Source organism: Benincasa hispida, chromosome 8 (assembly GCF_027475165.1).
Source record: "Benincasa hispida cultivar pf3 chromosome 8, pf3_genome.v1.1, whole genome shotgun sequence".
NCBI lineage: Eukaryota > Viridiplantae > Streptophyta > Magnoliopsida > Cucurbitales > Cucurbitaceae > Benincasa > Benincasa hispida.
In genome coordinates this window covers 19,482,815-19,492,597 of record NC_143485.1, presented here as the reverse complement: position 1 = coordinate 19,492,597, position 9,783 = coordinate 19,482,815, and the positions used below count along the sequence as shown (strand labels likewise).

Here is a 9,783-nt window from a genome sequence, read left to right as displayed (position 1 = left end):
TTACATATAACTCTCATATAATCATGAATTCTCTAAAATCTCCTGATCAAGGTCTTGATCATGTTAATTAACCTCAACATACGTAATTAATATAGTATTAATGGATCCACTCTAGTACATCACTTTCATGCACTAACTCATGTAAACAATCAAACATTTGAAATTTCATAATACATCATATAGCTTACAGTCTTTCATAATAAATCACATAAATAAGCACATCAACAAAATGCTCCAACTTTTACCAACTTTAAGACATTCCCGTAGTAGTGTCGCTTAACTCATAATTTAGAGTCATGCTCAATCATCCTTTTAATATATCTCATAAAATTCTAAATCATGCTCATACATTAACATGCTTCAGACATATTATCACATGCTCATATATCTTTTCTAACAGTATATTAAATCTCAGAACAGTCAAAATTATCCTAGTAACTAGTCTTACAATCCCCAACATAAATCATAAATTTATCGGCACAAAGGCGGTTCCAATAGTAAGCTTACTTAAAAAACGCAAAACAAAATCCCCTTAGAACTTCTTTAGCACACTTAATCAACCTAAAGTTGTGGCTTGGTCCAAGACAAATTCCAATACTCGATTTAATTGGCCAATCTGATCATGAATTAAATCGAAAATCAATAATTTAATTTTTCCATTATTACTCTCAATCCAAAAGAATAACCATTCAACAACTTACAAAACTTACTGATCTTCACCAATTTTCTGCAAAACAAAATGGTATCTAGCTTGATGGTCAATACCTCAAAACTTCCAAACCTTGAATCTAAGTATCAAACCAAAGAGAGGTTGCTAATTTAACCCAAAATCAAATGGGTGAACTTCATCTCCCAAATTATAAGGAAAAATAAGTCTTACCCAATGTTTTCCTCAAAATTCCGGCAAAGATCGGGGCAATGGTGGCTGACGGCGCATCAACTTGTGGCTGTCAGGCAACATGTTATGCTGTCAGACGGCATAAATTATTTAGGCTAGTGGCTGGTAGTGAGGGTCTTGCATGAGGAAGGTTTGCAAGAGTGGGAGAGAAGGGGAATTTCTAATTTACATATTTTATTCAGCAGCGATTACGAACAAACCAGACAATCCAACCGTTCTAAATGAAACTCTATATGTCTCAAACAGGCTGACCAAATTTGAGCACAATCCAACGGTTCAAACTCCAACAATTGACAATTTATGAAACTCTATATGTCTCAAACAGGCTGATCAAATTTGAGCACAATCCAACGGTTCAAACTCCAACAATTGACAATTTTGTGGGAGTTATCGCTGAAAAATCGAATTGCTTTCTCCCCAATTTTTGACCTCTTTTTAATTTCGAAAAAAAAATCTCACTCTTATTTTTTTCCAAATTTTGAAAAGACAAATAAAATATTTTATCACAATATCTCCAAAATCTCCAAAGATTCTATTAAATTTAGAAATCAATTAACTTTTCAAATTATTAGCTTCAAAAAACAAAATTAGAGGCATAAGATCCATCAATTTGATGCAAATTAAATCCTTCTAAATATTTAAATCAATTCAACCACATGAAATTAATTATCTCTTTTATTATTTTTATTTATTTATTTTTTAAGTTGGCCCTAAAATCCAAAATCAAAGGGAAGCAAAATTCAATATTTTCAAGATAATCCGTTCGAATATCTAATCAATTAATTCAATTTAACCAAAAAGTTTTTCAATTATTTCAATTTAACCCCAATTTTCGAAATGAAGGGGAAATTTAAACTCAATAATTTTAGATAATTAACTTAAATTTTTCTGAAATTCGGGATGTTACCTAAAGAGACAATAAACTATGATTAACCATGATCAATAATTTTAAGAGAGAGAAAAAAAATACAATTTTCACATTTTAACTTCTAAGAGTCCTTTTAATTTTAAACACTTAATTTCATTAATTCAAACATTGGACTTGAATAAGTATTAACACCTCATTAAAACTAATTTTGAAAATTAAACATAACCCAATTAATAATCCCTTAGAGATACTCTAACTAATTTAGTTAAAGATGTTAATTGCACGGTTTAATTTAACACATAGTTTAAGTTGCAATAATCATACAAGCTCAAAATTTTTCTTTCTTCTTGAGTTCTATTTATGCCAAAATTTGGATAGAAAACGGATCTGACCCTCACGTGATAGCAACAAATGTGAATTTATAATTTAGGGAAGACATGATCTACAAAAACAATGAGAATCTTGGCATCGATATGATACTTGCCATAACACCTTCAATACCTAATTTTATGGATAAGAATGAGCTTATTTCAGTAAAAGTCATAATGATGTATGTAGAACAATTGACCTAATATTTTTCTCTCTCCTCTTAAGATATAGATTATGAGTATGAATAGGTCACCCTCAATCTCATAGGTTTAGGATCACTCATTTATGAGCCTCAACTCGTGGCTTGTCTAACCCAAGATCCATTTGAGCTTTGGATCAGGTATATTAACCTCGAATTAAATTTTTGTGTTATTCGAATCAAATTTCTTGAGTCTAATTTTATCCATAGTAAGGAATTTTTTTTGAAATAATGTTTTTTTAATAAATAATGACAAAAATAGGGTTGGGGGGAAATATTCCAAAAAATATAGGTGTTTTGGGAAAGTATTGACAAAACTAGGGTAGTGGAATCGTGTACCTAGTACACGATTACTATGTGGCATACTCGTGTACCCAATACACGAGTACCATTTAATCCAGTCAGCTAACTGGTTGACCGGTCAAGCGAACTCGTGTACCCGGTACACGATTCGCTTATAATTTTTTTTTCTTTTTTTTTTTTAAAGTTAATTGTTAAACTTAATTATATAACTTAATTCGTTCATTATTGCTTATAATTGTTTTTTTAATTGTTAAACTTAATTATATATTTAATCTATAATGAAAGCATCTTGCACTCATATTAAAAAAAATACCATGATATTAAAGAATATTTACAATTAGTTCTTTAATTTACAATTTGAAAATGATACAATGTGGGATTTAAAAATGACCCCCTGGCCCTTACTCCTCATGGGGGTTGTCTTCGTGTCCCTCTAAATTAGGTTCACCCCGTTGTCGCTATCGTCTACGATGAATACGTCTTCGATCGGTGTCAGCAATATTGAGTCGTCTTGTTTGTTGAATAATACCTTCTACGTTGGCCAATGTTTGCTGACACATTGAACCAAATTCTGGTAAGTTGTTTTGCACTGAATATTTTTTAACATCGTCGATAAAATTATTCTGTACAATAAAAAAATATTAAACAATATTCATATTATATACATGGAAAATGTCTGATTTTAAATCTCTTACCATGCAGTAATAGTAAGCGCCGTTAGGTGAGATAAATCGCCTCGTGATCAAATTGTACCAGGGAAAGTAGTCGTTTGATACAGCTGGCCCATTTATTAATTCTCCATGTGCACAACGATCACGTCGTCCATGCCAGTAGGATAAATATTCTGCATGGATTCGACACCAGTCTTGATCGTGCTTACCTCTTAAATCGATCTGATGTAGTGCTGGGAGTGTATAGGACAACGAAGATATCATTTGTCGCATACCGAACTATCTCAGCACACGATCTGGATGATGCCACTCTACTATATGGAAGCATATAAGAGGGCTAACAGTCAACCAGATGTCTTCACCATCACGACAATAATCAGATAAGGATGACCAAATCTGTGTGTATGGCGTCCAGATAACCTGGCAAAAAAAAAAATAATAAGTATACATATAAATTTTTTTAAATATTTATTAATATACATATTTACTACCTGATTGTGCGTCAATATGTCGAATATTTTTCTGTACACGAGCAACATATTTGTTGATTGTTCAGAGGCAACTAATACACCACTCCATCTAAATATAAAAAATATAATTAATTTATATTCTTACATAAAATGGTAACGAAATAAATATATAAATAAAATAATACCTGGCACTAAGTGGACGATGATCTAGAGCCTGTAATTGGACTTGTGGTGCTATAATTGGAAATCGATTATAAGCCCATACTTGTAATAGTATCAGTGGCCCCGCTATTTCCAACGCTTGTGCATTGGAAGCCCGACAAAGTTCTTTGTACAACCATGCAAGACATGCACCACCCCACAAGTACGTACCAGCGTGCTCGAAATCAGATAATAATGGGATGAACATGAGATGCACTAGAGTATTTGACTTGTCGGCAAATAAAAATCCTCCAATAAGCTGCAGGATGTATGCTTGTGTGTACCTACGTACGCTGATGTCGTCGGCATCGGGAGGTATTCGGGAAACTGGGACGTCAACCAAGGGATACTCAATCTTGACTGCTTCAGATCCTTTGGTAGAACGCCTAAGAGCTCTTCACAAACGTTCTTCCAGTCATACTGTAGAGAGCTTGTCAATGGTTGTCCGTCCACTCGTAACCCAAATTGTACGGCAACATCCTGCAGCGTAATCGTACATTCCCCACAGGGCAGGTGAAATGTGTGGGTCTTTGGTCTCTAGCGCTCAACTAGAGCAGTAATCAGGTGCCAATCAAGCTGGATGAAACCAATTTGTGCAACCCCAAGAAAACCTGCCTCCTGAACATATGGAATAATGCGGTGATCAAATGGGATAGTATGTTGTGTAGTCGCCTCCCTCCTCCAACAACTCAACACTATTGTGGAAGAACTATACCATATTGTCTGTGAATGATGCGTGTTTTGTTGGTACAAGTGTACAAGATTAGAAGGACTAGACTCCATTACCTAAAAAGTTCAAATTATATTACATAATAGAATCCATGACATAAAAGATACATAAAAAGTACATAAAAAATACAATTACATAAAATAAGTTTATTACATAAATTCACTACATAAATTCATTATAAAAACATAAAGAATAAAAATACATGAAATATACAATTACATGAAAAATATACAAGAAATCAGTGAAGCACTCGATCGTGGGGACATATATACAGAATATGCCCTAAAGAAACTGAAGAGGTGGGAAAAACAAGCATCGACACATACGGTGACATCCATTGACAGGGAAAGTCAAACATTTGAAGTAGAAACTGGCATAAATATGATTTCTCCCTACAAAGGACAACACATCCAAGTTTTAAGCTTGAAAGAAGGGACATGTTCTTGCAATAAATGACAATCATTCAAGATTCCATGCTCTCATGTAATTGCAGTTTGTAATTACATGCATATGACATACCTACCACTTATTGATAAATGCTACAAATTGTCCAATTTCAAGCGTTGTTATGAAGGCTACTTCCACTTCAACACCCATTATTGGCCAGAATTATCATTTACAGAAGTTCATCTAAATGCGGACTTACTCAGAGAACAAAGTCGGCCAAAAAGTACGTTCATTCATATTGAAATGGATTGGAGAGAAGCAAGCCAAAAAATTCGATGTACAATTTGTAAAAGAGAAGGACATAACAGACGCACTTGTCCACACCGTACACTTGGTGGTTCGTCGTCTTCGGGTCATTAGGTGTATTTTTTTTTACTTGTATATTTCATGTTTTTGTATTCTTTATGTATTTATATTTTTCATGTAATTGTATATTTCATGTATTTGTATTCTTTATGTATTTATATTTTTCATGTAATTATATATTTCATGTATTTGTATTCTTTATGTATCCGACGTTCAAAATACAATATTGTGCGATAGAATGTTAGCCTAACCAAAGAAGTAATTAGTAACATTCTAGTACCTTTGAAAACGTCTTTCATGCATTCAGCTGCATTGCTGGTCATCCACCCATAGTGGTACCCACCGTCATGTAACTGTGTCCATTTTTCCAAGTTAATGTCTGAAAAAAATTCAAGACATCAATGTCTGAAAAAAATTCAAGACATCCAGGGTGCAATTGTTTCAATTCTTTCATGCTCTGAATGAACAATTGTTTCAATTCTTTCATGCACCGAATGAACTTACGCCTTTGGTGTTGATTTTCAGCCTTAAACACCAAATTTTTTAGTTGCTTCGATTTGTATTTTGTATTGAAATTGCTGGCAACATGGCGAAGATAATATTGATGGTACGCTCTGGGTTCACTCCAACCAATTTCTTCATTATTAATTGCAGCAAGAATACCCTTATGTCTGTCAGAAATCAAACAAATACCCTCTCTTTGGGTAACATATTCACGCAATGCCCACAAAAACCATGACCTGGACGAATTCTCACCTTCTACAATAGCAAAAGCAAGGGAAAATATATGTCCGTTTGCATCAATAGATTAGGCTGTCAATAATTTTCCCTTATACTTTTCGTAGAGATGAGTTCCATCAATCTGGATTAATGGCCTGCTGAACCCTTCTCAAAATAGTCGTACCTGGTACATCAGAGGGAAGGAAAAACCAATCTGTTTGTATTCCTGGATTGTAATGAACAACAACACTCAGCCAATACGAAAGCTCTGAATATGATTTCTCCCAATCGCCAAACGCTGCAATTAATGCTTTTCTCTTGACTTGCCACACCCGTGACATTATAGCCATATTGTTTTTTAATGGCTTCTTGAAGTAGGGCCACAAGTATTCCAGGATGAGCTCTAACCAAATTTTGAATTTTGATACTCATGAAATTTGAATCCATCTGTGAATGATCCTGTGTCAATTCTGAAAACAAACATGAGTGTTTTCCTTGAAGTTTTGTGATTTCAAACATCCCATGAGCGCCGACATGCCCGTAGCCTCCAAACACAACCCTCACTCCATGATTTACATTTAACATACCAAAGATCCTGATTTGATTCTACTATGACAATTTCGTAGTGTTCTGTCACACAATATTTTTTTACAGTAAGCTGTAAATCGTCTTTGGTATTAAACAACATTCCTTTTTGTATTAAATTACAGTTATCTACTCCTACATTCATTTCTTCCAAAGTAGACTATAGTTCATATGTTGAATTTGTCATTTCCCAATCTATTTGGATGGACATTTCTGACGATACCAACTCAAGATCATGTTCACCACTACTGTAGTTTTCAAATAATTCATCGACTTCAATGTCAATGTCACTATCTCCATCCAGGTTCAAGAATTATTAAATCTTCAGAACGCATCAACATATTTATTATGTTTTTTTCAACCGTTATAGTTGACAAAAAAAATATGTTAATATGTCAACCCAACAAACTCTAATTTCTAAATTTAACATATAAGATCTAAATATTATATTTAAATCATACTAAATCTAAGATTTATAAATTATATATTTAAATCAACCCAAACAAATAAAATCTAGGATTTAAGATCTACAAACATATACATATAAGATCAGCCCAACAAATACATATAAGATTTCTAAGTTTAAATCAATCCAAACAAATAAAAAAATGTAACATTAGTCCAAAAACTATACATAAACTAAATCATACATAAACTAAATAATACATAAACTAAATAATATATAAACTAAATCATACATAAACTATACATAAACTAAATCATACATAAACTATACATAAACTAAGTTTAAAATAAACTCAGCCCAAAAACATGCAAAAACATACATATAAATACAGATCAGCCCAATTAGAGAAAGAAATATACCACAGAAACGAGCAAAAATCGGCAGACAAAAAGGTATGAAAATCGAGCAACACGACCGCTACAATGGAGGATTCGGTGAGGATCAAATGGAGGACTGAAAATCGAGCCAATTCGAAATTTTGGAAGATTTCGGTGAAATGGAGGCCTCGGTGAGGAAAATCAACGATATTTTGGAAAGTAGAAAGCAAAATAGAAGAAGAAATAGCAAGCAAAAATCGGTGAGAGGAAAGAACCGTTGGTCTCGATGAGGATGAAGAAGCGACAATCTCGGTGAGGAAGAAGATAGGCGTTTCGATGTGGCGAAGAAGAAGGGGCGGGCGGAGGTTTTAATGTGAGGAAGTCATGTACCCGGTACACGACTTATGGTAATCGTGTACCCAATACACGATTCCCTCAGTCAAACTTGCATGACTGCCACACCAGACTGGGCGTGCCAGGTGGCCAGGTACTCGTGTACGATTTAGAGCTTATCGTGTACTCGGTACACGATTTAAACACCTATTTTTTGGAATACTTTTCCCCTAACCCTATTTTTTGTCATTATTTATTAAAAAAATATTATTTAAAAAAAATCCATAGTAAGTTCAATAATTATATAAATAAATATTGAAGTAATTCAAAATTTAAATAATGACATTTTATTTTGTCACTTTTGTTAAAGGTCAAGGTCAACCAAACCGCGGATGATCTACAGCAGCGTCGTTGGGGGACTGATCTCATGCCACGTGGGACGTATTGGTTGGTCAGAATAGTCGTTGTGTCACAAACCTCACGCGCAATTCAATTTCTTTTCTTTTATTTATACCGTTAATTTTGCTTTAGTAAATTAAATGTGCTTATATTTTTATTTAATTCGAATATTTTTTAAAGTTTTTTTTTTTAAAAAAAAATTATTACAAACTTTTGACTTTTGAACATTCTATTTTTACCCTTCAACTTGATATAAAAGTTAAAACTGTTGTGAACTTAAGAAGTATGACGTGAACACGAATATAAATAAACTATAATATCAAAATAAATATAATATAATATAATAATAAAATAAATTAGACATAATATATAAATATATGAAATAAATAAATAAAATAAAAATGATCACAACTTTCTCCAATCTTTTTTTATTTTGTCCAATGTATGTCTTCCAAAATGGTGTCATCATTTATAGGCGATTTGGTAGGTAGGAGATGGACTACATCAAAATTAATAATGTTTAATGTTGAGACACACGGACAACACTTTGAAAAATAAGGGCATGATATATAGTCAATAAACACTAAACATGAACATTTAATTGATATCTATTATCATAATATTTATAATCAAACATTATTTTTTAATCATTGCTATTGATATTTTATATTATATTCAATAAAGTTTTCATTGTTGATTGTGGGTAATAATTTATTCTTTGTACGTTATTTATAACAATTTAATTTTAACCATCATGAAATTTCCACTAAAGCTAAATTATCAAATTTTGATATATAAAAACTTTGATTTTATAGCTCGTAGACACATTTAGTTACTAATTAGTTAATGGATTAAGTTCAAGAATAATGTGATTCTTAAAGATAATGACAAAAATGGGATACATCGGAAAGAAATTCTAAAAGGAGAATTGAAGGGAACCCATCCATGATTTTAGTATTTTTTTTTTTTCGATTTTGATTTTTTTTAAAAAAAATTTAACTAACAATTTTCTTCCTTGTTTTGTTCTTGATCTTTTATATCATACTTATTTACTAGATTTAGTCTCTTGATAAAATGTAATTTCATTAGTTTTTTAATTTCAAGATAGAAGTTCATATGAAATTAAAAGTTTGAATCATAAGTCACCCAATTTTTCACATGGTGGTCGTCTTCGTGTGCCTCTAGATTAGATTTGCCTTGTTGTCGTTTTTATCTACGACAAATACGTCTTCGATCAGTGTTAGCAACATTGAGCCATCTTGTCTGTTGAATAATACTTTCTACATTTACCAAGGTTTGGTCACACATTGAACCCAACTCTGGTAACGTGTGTTGTATTAAATATTGTTGTACATCTTGGAAAAAGTTATTATGTATGATGAAAAAAAATTAATACTAAATAATGTTCATCTCATACATTTGGGAAATGTTAGACAATAAGGTGGTGTTTGGCTTACCAACATGAGTTGAGTTGGTGTAATATACCAACTCATTGTTTGGC

At 32.5% G+C, this 9,783-nt stretch overlaps 1 pseudogene; it reads right to left on the bottom strand.

Annotated features, from left to right (window-relative positions):
- Positions 1 to 3,038: 3,038 nt before the first annotated feature.
- On the bottom strand, positions 3,039 to 6,523 carry LOC150034418 (serine/threonine-protein phosphatase 7 long form homolog; annotated as a pseudogene).
- Between the last annotated feature and the right edge of the window lie 3,260 nt (positions 6,524 to 9,783).